Source organism: Canis lupus, chromosome 22 (assembly GCF_003254725.2).
Source record: "Canis lupus dingo isolate Sandy chromosome 22, ASM325472v2, whole genome shotgun sequence".
NCBI classification, from domain to species: Eukaryota; Metazoa; Chordata; class Mammalia; order Carnivora; family Canidae; genus Canis; species Canis lupus.
Genome location: NC_064264.1, coordinates 48,197,626 through 48,209,720, shown reverse-complemented (window position 1 = coordinate 48,209,720; position 12,095 = coordinate 48,197,626). Strand labels below are relative to the sequence as shown.

The window sequence follows — 12,095 nt, the reverse complement described above, 5'->3', positions numbered from 1 at the left end:
TAAGAATTCAGTTGGAGGGATGCCTGGGTGGTGCAGCGGTTTAGCGCCTGCCTTTGGCCCAGGGCACGATCCTGGAGACCCGGGATCGAATCCCACGTCGGGCTCCTGGTGCATGGGGCCTGCTTCTCCCTCTGCATATGTCTCTGCCTCTCTCTCTCTCCGTGTGTGTGACTATCATAAATAAATAAATTAAAGAAATTTAAAAAAAAAAAAAAAAGAATTCAGTTGGATACAAAGTATATTTAACTTTATATTAATGTAGTTGTATTAGTTTTGTATTGCTGTTCTGTTGCAAAAAATCATTACAAATTTAGTTGCTTAAAACAACATAACTTGATATCTTACAGTGCTGTATGTGACGAGTCTGCCCTGGTCTTGGTCTCACGGGGCTAAGACTGAAGTGTTGACAGGGCTGTATTCCTTTTTGGAGGGCCTAGCAGTGACTCTATTTTCTTGCCTTTTCTGGATTTGGAAGGACACCTCCTTCCATGGCTCACATCCACCTTTCCTCCATCTTCAAAATTAGCAATGTTACATTTTTCTGTGCGGTTCTTTCGGAGTCACATCTCTCTCTGACAGCTCCTCTTCCACTTTTCAGGTCCCCTGTGATGACATCAGGTCTACTTACATAATACAGGATAATCTCTCTATTTAAAGGGTAGATTAGCTACCTTAATTCCATTTGCAACCTATTTCTCCTCTGCCATGTAACCTAACATATTCATACATCCTGGAGATTAGGGCAGGGATATCTTTGGGGGTGGGGGGAAGGGGTCACCATTCCATTTACCACAATAGTTCTGACAGGTCTTTTTTAGTATGTGTATAGTAAATCTCTTTAGTTTTAATCATCGCAAATCTTTCTGTTGTAGGTGTGTCTCTTGAAAATGGCTTTTAGCTGGATGGATTCCTTCCTCCTCTGCTTAAATAACAGATTTCTTGTTTCATAGCTCTGAAGGCTATAAGCCCAAGATCAAGGCAGGATTGGTTTCTTCTAGGGACTATGAGAGAATCTTTTCCATGCTTCTCATCAGCTTCTGGTGGCTTTCTGCAAACCTTTGGCATGCCTTGGTCAGCAGAGGCATCATCCCGATCTCTGCCTTGATCTTCATGTGGTCTTCTCCCTGCTGTGTATATTCCTTTGTCTAAATTTCTCCTTTCTACAAGGACACCAGTCATTTTGAATTAGGATTTACTGTAATGATCTCAGTTTAGCCAAACAAATTCCATCTGCAATGATTCTATTTCCATATAAGGTCACATTCTGAGGTGTTGAGGGTTGGGACTTCAACATAGGAAATTTGGGGAGATACAATTCAATCTGTAACAACTCTCTTTCTTATTTTTGCACACTTGAAATTTGCCATGACATTAGATTTACTTATTCGTTACCCACTATTTCTCTCCTTTGCATTTTGTAGCTTACTCTTCTGTGTTCCATTTCCTTCTTCCTCAAATACACTTAATCTTGACTTATTTGGAAATGTCTTTATTATGTTCTCACTCTTTTTTTTTTTTGAATGTCCTCACTCTTAGATGGCATTTTAGTTGGGTTTAGAATTCCAGGTTGATACTTACCTTCTTTCAGTAATTTGAAGGTATCATTTCAGTGCCTTACAGTTTCTTTTGTTATCATTGTGAAGTCTGTAATCAATCTCATTGTGCTTTCTTTGTATATAATATATATATTTTTTCTTGCTAGTGGCTTTATTTTTTATTTATTTATTTTTTTGCTAGTGGCTTTAAAGATCTCTGTTGTTTGCTGCAGTTTTACTACACTATGTCCAGGTGGGGATTTCTTTTTACTCATTCTGTTTGGGATCCATTGTTGTTCTGAGTCTGCAGAGTCATGCCTTTTGTCACTTCCAGAAAAATGTCAGCCTTTGTATCCAAGAATATTGCTTTTGCACATTTTCTCTATTGTATCACAAGATTTTATTTTTTTCCTACAAATGTAAATTTTTTGATGTATAAAATACATGGAAAATGCATATAAGTGTTCAGTTTGATGAGTATTCACAAGCTGAACACCCCTGTTTCACCATCACCCTGGTCAAGAAATAGAACAGGGGCATCTGGGTGGCTCAGTTGATTAAGTGACAAACTCTTGATTTTGGCTCTGGTCATAATCTCAGGGTCATGAGATTGAGCCACATGTTGGGCTCTGTACTAAGTGTGGAGCCTATTTGGGATTCTCTCCCCCTGCCCCTCCCCCCGAGAGAGGGAGAGAGAGAGAGAGAGAGAGAGAGAGAGAGAGAAGAGAAATAGAATAATACTAGGACTTCAAATGCCTCCTCAGGCTCTTCCAGTCACTGTCTACCTTTTCCATCAAGAATAAGCATCATTTTGACTTCTATCCGTATAGATTAGTTTCCTTTTTGAGCTTTAATAAAAATGGAAATCTGTGACATATACATTTCTGTGTCTCTTTCACTCAACATTATGTTTTTGAAATTCATCCATATTATTGTATGTATTTGTTATTTATTCATTCTTGTCACAGCATATAGTATTCCATTGTATGAGTTCCAATTAGAATATTTATTAGAAACAGGTTGGACCATCATTCCCATCCTTCATGTCCTTTAAGCTCTGTTTTACATTTTCCATCTTTTTAATTCTTTGTGTTTCATGCTGTGTAAATTCCTCAGACTTCTCTTCATGTTCACTAAGTATCTACTCAGCTATATTGAATTTGATGCTTAGCTCAGCAGCTGAATTTTTGTATTTCAATGAAGTTCTTTTTTAAAAAGATTTATTTATTTATTTATTTATTTATTTATTTATTTATTTATTTTAGAGAAAAAGAGCATGTGCATGTACACTTGCAAGTGAGCATGAGTGGGGTGGGGAGCAGAGGAGGAGAGAGAAGAAGAGAAACTCAAACAGACTTTCCACTGAGTGCAGAGCTCAACCAGAGACTTGATCTCATGACCCTGAGATCATGACCTGAGCTGAAACCAAGAGTTGGATACTTACTGACTGATCCACCCAAGTGCCCCTCAGTGACAGTCTTTTTCATAATTTTGAATTGAGAGCTGATTATTCAAGGGTTTTTTACATTGGGGACAGGACTGTAGTATAATCTTTGAGGATTTCTCTTTAGAATGATTTCATGTGTTTCTGCCTGGAGTCTCAGAGGTATCATAAGGTTGGGGCTAACTTTCATATTAATTTCTGGGCTTCTGAATTATAAAGATAATATATACAGAATATATATATTGGGCTTGAGTAAGGTCCAAGCTGTGGTTCTGAATTCTCAGGTAAGATTCTTTTCCTGCTGAGTCCAATACAGAGACCGACAACCTTTGCCCAATAAACTGTTTTTTTTTCTTTTTAAAATATTTTCTTTAAATTCAATTTGCCAACTATGTGTTGGCAAACACCAACACCAGTGCTCATTCCATCAAATGCCCTCCTTACTGCCTGTCACCCAATCACTCCATCCCCTTACCCACCCCACCTCCCCTTCTGGAACCCTTTGTTTCCCAGAGTTAGGAGTCTCTCATGGTTTGTCTTCCTCTCTATTTTTTCCCCACTCAGTTTCCCTCCTTTCCCTTATAATCCCTTTCACTATTTCTTATATTCCACATATGAGTGAAATCATATGATGACTGTCTTTCTCCGATTGACTTATTTCACTCAGCATAATACCCTTCAGTTCTATCCACGTTGTAGCAAATGGTGGGTATTCGTCTTTTCTGACCGCTGAGTAATATCCCATTGTGTATATACCACATCTTCTTTATCCATTCATCTGTTGAGGGACATCATGACTCCTTTCACAGTTGGCTATTGTGGACCTTGCTGCTATGAACATTGAGGTGCAGGTGTCTTGGGTTTTTCACTGCATCTGTATCTTTGGGGTAAATCCCCAGCAGTCCAATTGGGTCGTAGGGTAGCTCTATTTTTAACTCTTTGAGGAACCTCCACACAGTTTTCCAGAGTGGCTGCACCAGTTCACATTCCCACCAATAGTGCAAGAGGGTTCCCCTTTCTCCACATCCTCTCCAACATTTGTTATTTCCTGTCTTGTTAATTTTCCCCATTCTCACTGGTGTGAGGTGGTAGCTCATTGTGGTTTTGATTTGTATTTCCCTGATGGCTAGTGATGTGGAGCATTAACTATTTGTGACTGAGGGAAGCTTACAGAATAATCCAGCCAGCATCGTCACAACTGCGTCACTGACTCTGTGACAGAAGTGGTTTAGAATCCAAGAATGAGTCACAAGACCACGGTTTCAGTGAATCTTGTTGGAGAAATAGGGTAGGAGAGAATCTGGAAATTAAACAAAGATTGGTAATGAGATATCAGAGAGGCAGAGCAATATAGGAGCAGGTAAACTGAGCAGGTGGAGTGGCCCTGGGCTAATGTTCAGTACTCTGATCTTAGTCCTTGAATTAATTAATTAATTAATTTTAGTTCTCATATTAATTTAAATTATCTTTTTGCTTAGCTTGAGCCTGCGGGTTCTTCATGGCACAGGGGTTGGCCAGTCTTATGTTCAAAATTTGGAATCATTGGGAAGTTATCTTTAGTACTGTCCTATTGCCCTGTCTGACTTTCCCCGTCCTACCTGCTGGAGCCACTCTCCTTCCTCTTCCAGTTCAAAGTCTCTAGGACCAGGTCTTCGACCCCCGCAGATGTCCCTGGGGGAGTGGATGATGACTGAAGCTCCTAAAATGAGATGGAATCATGACTGAAGAGAAGTAAAGATGCAGGGGGACATGGCTCCTCAGCTCCAGCTTATTGTTGTTAAGTGGATATGCATAGTCTGGGCTGGAAATCTGGATTTTTTTAAAAAAAGAAAACATTAAAAAATGTCAGCAACTCATTCAATTATAAAAATGTGCTGTGCTACCAAAAAATACATCTGTGGGCCATTGGTTTGCAACTGCTGCTCTGAGCTACCTTCCAGAATCTTCAAGTGCCTGAATTCCCACATTCTATGGCAGCCCCTATTTTCCCTCCAGGCATACTTGTCAAATACTATGTCTTTCCAAATTAGCAGCATTCTCAGCTCTCCACCAAGTACCACAGTCCTTGGATGGCCATATATGAACAAATTCTCACTAGTCTGCAAATGATGGATGGTTCCTCCCAAATATGTTGGACTAAATCATAGTGGGAGCCTCCTGGCAGGGGAGCCCAAGAAGCAGTATCTTATATGAATAACTGATACAGCAATGTAGGGTGTCAATGAGTGTCGGCTTTGCAGCCAGATGTTCATGCCTCCTGGCTCTCCACTTACAAGAGGAGTGATCCTGTCTAAGAGGGTTTGTCCCTCTAGACCTTAGTTTTCTTATCTTTTCTTACAGTCAGGATAATAATACCCGGCAGTGCCGTTGTGAGGCTGTTTTAATTTCTGTTTTATGCTCAAGGCTCATTTTTGTTCAGATTATGGGAATTCTGCAGTTGCAAGAGACAAGTCAAGCCCTCACTGTGTGGATTTTGTAGACATGGAAGGTTTTGGTTCAAGGGATCTGCCCAAGGTCTCAGCTGGCCAAATTGGGAATTTATTTGCAGTATTTATTTTTAATGATTATTTTTATGGCGCAATTGGCCATAATATCCCATCTTTCATCTGTGAGGCAATATGAACTAATTATTAAAGCAAGACTGTGACTCCTAAACCTATCAGATCAAAATATTGGGAACAGGGTGTGGGTACTTCCAGTCCTTTTGTTGCATGTAACAGTTACATAATCTCCTTTCTATGTAACAGTTATGTAATCTCCTTAAGCCTCAATTTGTCTTCAGGAAGCAGCAGTATCTGCTTTGCCCATTGGAGGAGTATTCTGGGTGTTAATGGTGTGACTTACTTCCCTAACTGTGAATGCAAACATGGTCTCATTTCTTTAAAGAATTAAAGCTTGACTGGCAGAAAAAAAACCCAAACAACCTTGACTGGCAGAAAGGTCAGTATCTCCTTCTCAGGAGATTGTCCCAGATTGTTCAGGAACTTGAGGGTTATGGAATCCTAAGGTGAGGAGGGGTAAGTGGTTAGGTATCAAAACTAAAGTTTAATCATTTTTTATTGCCATGGATCTTTGCTGTACATGGTCAGTGTCAGAGCCATGCTTTCCAGAAACTTTTTTTTCCTTAAAGATTTATTTATTTGAGGGGGGGGGCGGGGGCAGAGGGAGAGGCAGAGAGAATCTCAAGTAGACTCTGTACGGAGTGAGGAGCCTGATGCCAGATCATGACCTGAGCTGAAACCAAGAATCGGACATGCTTAACTGAATGAGTAGTCACTGGCCAACAAGCACATGAGAAAATGCTCTGCATCACTGGCCTCAGGGAAATACAAATGAAAACCACAATGAGATACCACCTCACACCAGTGAGAATGGGGAAAAGTAACAAGACAGGAAACAACAAATGTTGGAGAGGATGTGGAGAAAGGGGAACCCTCCTGCACTGTTGGTGGGAATGTGAGCTGGTGCAGCCACTCAGGAAAACTGTGTGGAGGTTCCTCAAAGAGTTAAAAATAGAGCTACCCTACAACCCAGCAACTGCACTGCTGGGGATTTACCCCAAAGATACAGATGCAGTGAAATGCCGGGACACCTGCACCCCGATGTTTATAGCAGCAATGGCCACAATAGCCAAACTGAAGGAGCCTCGGTGTCCATCGAAAGATGAATGGATAAAGAAGATGTGGTTTATGTATACAATGGAATATTCCTCAGCCATTAGAAACGACAAATACCCACCATTTGCCTGGACGTGGATGGAACTGGAGGGTATTATGCTGAGTGAAGTTAGTCAATCGGAAAAGGACAAACATTGTATGGTCTCATTCATTTGGGAATATAAAAATTAGTGAAAGGGAATAAAGGAAAAGGAGAGAAAATGAGTGAAAATATCAGAGAGGGAGACAAAACATGAGAGACTCCTAACTCTGGGAAATGAACAGGGGGTAGTGGAAGGGGAAGTGGGCAGGGGTATGGGGTGACTGGGTGATGGGCACTGAAGGGGTCATTTGGCGGGATGAGCACTGGGTGTTATGCTAAATGTTGGCAAATTGAACTCCAATAAAAATTTTTTTTAAAAAAAGGAAAGAGAAGTAAATCTTAAACATCTTGATGAATACAAAGAGTTTCTCACTGGTTTCTCATGAAATCAAGACAATGGAACTAACTCTTTATATTGAAAAACCAGTTAATGACTGACCTTCCTTCAGAGTATTAAAATTTAATCAGTTCACAAAGGAAACTCAAAAGGCCCAGATTATGGATATTATCACATGCTGACAGAAGCTCAATAAAATCTGTTCCACATATGACAGCAATCTTAAAAGTGTAGGTAGTGTCAACACTAATGACATGTGACACCTACCTTTCTAAACTATGGCTAAGAAAGAACAAATTTCTCTCTTTGTTAGAAGGAAGACTGAAATCTATTTTACTTGTTTATAGAACATATTAGAGGGTCGCCTGGGTGGCTCAGCGGTTGGGCTTCTGCCTTTGGGTCAGGGCATGATCCCGGGATCCGGGATTGAGTCTTGCATGAGGTGCCCTGCAAGGAGTCTGCTACTCCCTCTGCCTGTGTATCTGCCTCTCTCTGTGTCTGTTATGAATAATAAATAAATCTTAAAAAAAATGAATGAGTAGTCACTCAGGTGCCTCAGAAATTTTCCACAATTGAGGAATGGCTGCCTCCTCTGGGAAAACACAGCCCTTTGAACTCTTTAGCCTCACTTGCATTCACATGGTGGCCCTGGTCAGTGAGGACACCTGGTCTTGTACCTCCCACACTAGGGATGCTAGTGTGATGCTAAATGAGGTCTGTGCCAGTCACGTGGATTGCTGAGGTAGGCTGGCCTCTGCTTTGTTCAGGGGCTCGCAGGGACATAGGTCTTACTGCTTGGCTATTTCTACTTTTCTGGATGCAGTTTCAGGAGGCACCTGGTGAGCACCTGTAGGATTTCCTCCTCCTCCTTAGAGAGCTAAACACTTCAAATGCAGAGGGGCTGAGGCCTGCCCCTTGTGTGAACTCCAGGGCAATCTGCCTTCCACATGCTTCCCCTTACTTTAGAACCCCACTGGTGATTTCTTCCCCTAAAGTTGAAGCAGGTGACTTCTGGAACATGCTCTGACTAAGGAAAACAAAAAAACCCGATGCAAGTTAATGGGAAAAAGACAGTCTCTTCAACAGTTTGCACTGGGAAAACTGGAAAACTGGACAGCTACATGCAAGGTGATGAAATGGGACCACTTTCTTACACCATACACAAAAATAAGCTCAGAGAGGTTTAAAATGTGAGACCTGAGACCATAAAATTCCTAGAAGAAAACATAGGCAGTAATACCTTTGATATTAGCCATATAAACATTTTTCTAGATATGTCTCCTTTGGCAACGGAAACAAGAGCAAAATTAAACTACTGGGAATACATCAAAATAAAAAGCTTTTGCACAATATAGGAAGCAACCAACAAAACAAAAAGATAGCCCACTGAATGAGAGATGATATTTGCAAATGGTATCTCTGATAAGGGGTTAACATCCAAAACATACAAAGAACTTATACAACTCAACACCCAAATAACACCCCCCCAAATAACCCAGTTAAGAAATGAGCAGAAGACTTGAACAGACATTTTCCCAAAGAAGACATACAAATGGACAATAGACATGAAAAGATGCTCAATCACTCTCATCAGAGAAGTGCAAGGTAAAACCACAATGAGATATCACTTCACACCTGTCAGAATGACTAAAACAAAAAACACATGAAACAACAAGTATTGGTGAGAATATGGAGAAAAAGGAATCCTTGTACAGTGTTGATGTGAATGCAAACTGGTGGAGCCACTGTGGAAAAAAATATGGAGGTTCCTCAAAGAATTTAAAATAGAATTACGATATGATCCATTAATTCCACTAGTGGGTATTCACCCAAAGAATATGAAAACACTAATTTGGAAAGATACATGCACCCCTATGTTTATTGCAGCAGTATTTACAATAGCCAAGTTGTGGAAGCAACCCAAGTGTCCATTGTTGGATGAATGGATAAAGAAGATGTGGTGTATATATACAATGGAATATTAGCATAAAAGAGAATGAAATCTTTCCATTTGCAACAACATGGATGGACCTGGAGGGTATAATGCTAAATGAAATAAGTCAGTCAGAGAAAGACAAATACCATATAGTTTCACTCATATGTGGAATTTAAGAAACAAAACAGATGAACAAAGAAACAGAGACAAACCAAAAGCAGACTCTTTAATTGTGGAGAACAAACAGATGGTTACCAGAAGGGAGGTGAGTGGGGGATGGGTGAAATAGGTGAAGAGGATTAAGAGTACACTTACCATGATGAACACTGAGTAATGCACAGAATTGTTGAATGACTGTATTGTACACCTGAAACCAATATAACGCTGTACGTTCACTATACTGGAATGAAAAAAAACAAACAAAAAACCCCCACAAGTTAGATTTTCCTTGAGATGTCTTCATACATGTGAGCGTCGTACTGTATTACAGTCCTCTTCTTTAATTTGCATTTATGCTATAAATCAAATCTATTGTGAAATAATCCAGTGATTAAATGGATTAAGGATCAAGTGAAATAAACTGGTGGCCACATGATCTTTAGCAAAAGCCTCTAGAAGTCTGGACCTTTCAGGAAACTCAAAAGGCTTTTTTTTTTTTTTTTTTTTTTTTTTTTGGTGGATTGGGTGTAACTTTCATTTGCATATGAACTTGAGGTGCTGGCTCACCCTCCCAGTCTCTGGTAGCAGGAACTGGTTGCTGCAACTCTCAGCTGGCTTCCCCCTGAGACTTTATGACTCAGGCAATCCGAAGCTGAGATGTCGGGCTCAGCCAGAGGTCAGAGACTAGAATTGTTTTACCGGAGTCAGCTGCCCACCTGCTGGTCTTTTCCTCCTCCGTATTACTGTTTCTCTCCTGAACTGGGGCCCCTGCTAGGATCCACAGAGCCAATGGCCCCACAGTAGATGATTATAAACAAGGAGGCTTATTTTTCTTTGTTTAGAATTCTAGCAAGACCGACTAGTTTTGTTATTTTTTTTTTTTTTAACTACCGAAGCTCAGTTAAATCAAGCCCAAGGATTAAGTGAAAACATCAGCCAACAAGATCAATAAATCATTAACTTGAACAGACCTGAGAGGCCTGTTGGCTGGGTTGCTTTGCCACGTGATAGAAGGTTCAGCGACTTCTGAAGTGGAAGGAAAGTTGGTAATGATTTAACGGAGCGTGCATTCATTTATTTTCTCTGGTGCTCTGGGAGGGAAGGGCTGAGTGTGATGCTGTACCACCACCTAGTGATAAATATACGCACATCACCTACAACGTACCAATGTGCTCCAAGATGGCCAAGACGTCCTCCGGATAAAAGGATGTACTTTGATGAAACCTCAGTGCAACAAATCATATTATTCCTCACTCATGGCCTTTGATAATTACTTCCAGGATTTCTGTGTCATGGCTGAGACACAAAAAGCTTTAGGATTTTGGGGCACTTTGGCATGTTGTTGGCCTAAACTATCACTCAAATATCACTGGCAACAGGTAATTGTTAGGAAGTGTCCCTGGCTCATGCTGCTGCGGCCACTGTAGGAGCTGGCTTCTCAGTGGCTCCCCAGAGGTGACCCATGATGCGAAGATCTAGTGTCCTCCAGGATGAAATTTGACCTGTGAGAAACAGGAGATTGGAAGGAGCTGGTGGATGAGTGATTCTCCCTGTCTTCTCCCTGATGGACTGTTCTGACACGCGGGGTCCATGCTGTGTCTAAAGATATCCTCCACAACAACCATAGTTTTGGTGGTGCTGTGGCCAGCTCAGTACTACACTACCTGATTTTTGCTTTTCATCCTTTCCATTCTCTTTCCTTTTTTCCTTCCTCCTTTTGGTCTTTGGGGATTGTTTCCTTCATCAGTGTGTTCATGTCTGAATTTTGCCTCAGGCTGTTTTCTCGGGCCCTTGAGCCAAGACAGTTCACATACCCATCTTGGAACCACTTACTGGGTCCAGATATCTAGGTGTCCATTCATATATAGGGATTAAGGTGCTGTGATTGATATGTCCACCAGGAACAGATGAAAAAGAGGGTGGAGGTCCCCAGAGGAAGGAGCAGAACAATAGGAAGGAGTGCCCCTTCGATGGAAATATACCTGCCACATGCCACTTCTCCATTGGTCTTACCACCTCCCTGGTGTTCGTGAAGTGGCTAAGCAATTTTTAAGTCATTAAAGACATATTGTCCTACCTTAAGCATGAAATCCAAGTTAATGTCACCACAGAGGGACCACCTGAAATCATGCGTCTTTGATGTGATACAGTATGAGGTGAATAGAAGCACCCATGAAATAGTCTCAACAAAAATCTTTGATTTAAATCCAATCAAGCTGTTAGATGTAACTTTCAAGTTACAGGAAATATAGGAGAAAGAGGAGCAAGTTAAACAATAGCACAAAGAAAACACTTTCTCATCTAGAATGTGGAATATTCTACAAGACAACTGGCCTGGTGTATTAGTCTCCTAGGGTTATAGTAACAAAGCACCACAAACGTGATGACTGAAATGACAGAAATTTATTGCCTCACAGTAAGTACTAATCTGATTTCAGAATTTTGTTAAAACAATTTATAGCAGAACCAATTTCAATTATGCATTTTGATACAATATGTTGTAGGAAGAATATTCAACTTATGACACAGAGGAGGTGTGAAATGTGTTCTATGAATAAATTGGAAACTTGTCTGTTTGATCTGAAGACAGATTGGGACATCTATCAATAACACTAGAGAAAAATTTTTCCCTGGTGTTGTAATCAAAGTTTCCTTTCCTTTTTTTTTTAATTAATGTTTTGATTTTCTAAAATTTAAATTTTTTTAGTTAACATACAGTGCAGTATTAGTTTCTGGAGTAAATTCAGGGATTCATCACTTACATACAATACCCAGTGCTCATCACTAGTGCCCTCCTGAATACCCATCGCCCATCTAGCCCATCCCCCAGCCACCTCCCTCAAATAAAGTTTTCTAATTTATATCGCCAGGATGTGGAGGCTGTCAATTCTGACAAGTATTTAAAAATCAGTATTTAATATAGAG

General features: G+C 40.5%; 1 long non-coding RNA gene across 1 annotated transcript; it reads right to left on the bottom strand.

The window, feature by feature from the left end:
- Positions 1–2,815: 2,815 nt before the first annotated feature.
- Positions 2,816–9,682, bottom strand: LOC118351902 (uncharacterized). The gene is made up of 3 exons (XR_004808102.2): positions 9,327–9,682; positions 4,578–4,678; positions 2,816–4,279 (listed from the first exon to the last, which is right to left on the bottom strand). It is a non-coding gene; the product is annotated as an uncharacterized LOC118351902 (long non-coding RNA).
- Positions 9,683–12,095: the final 2,413 nt, after the last annotated feature.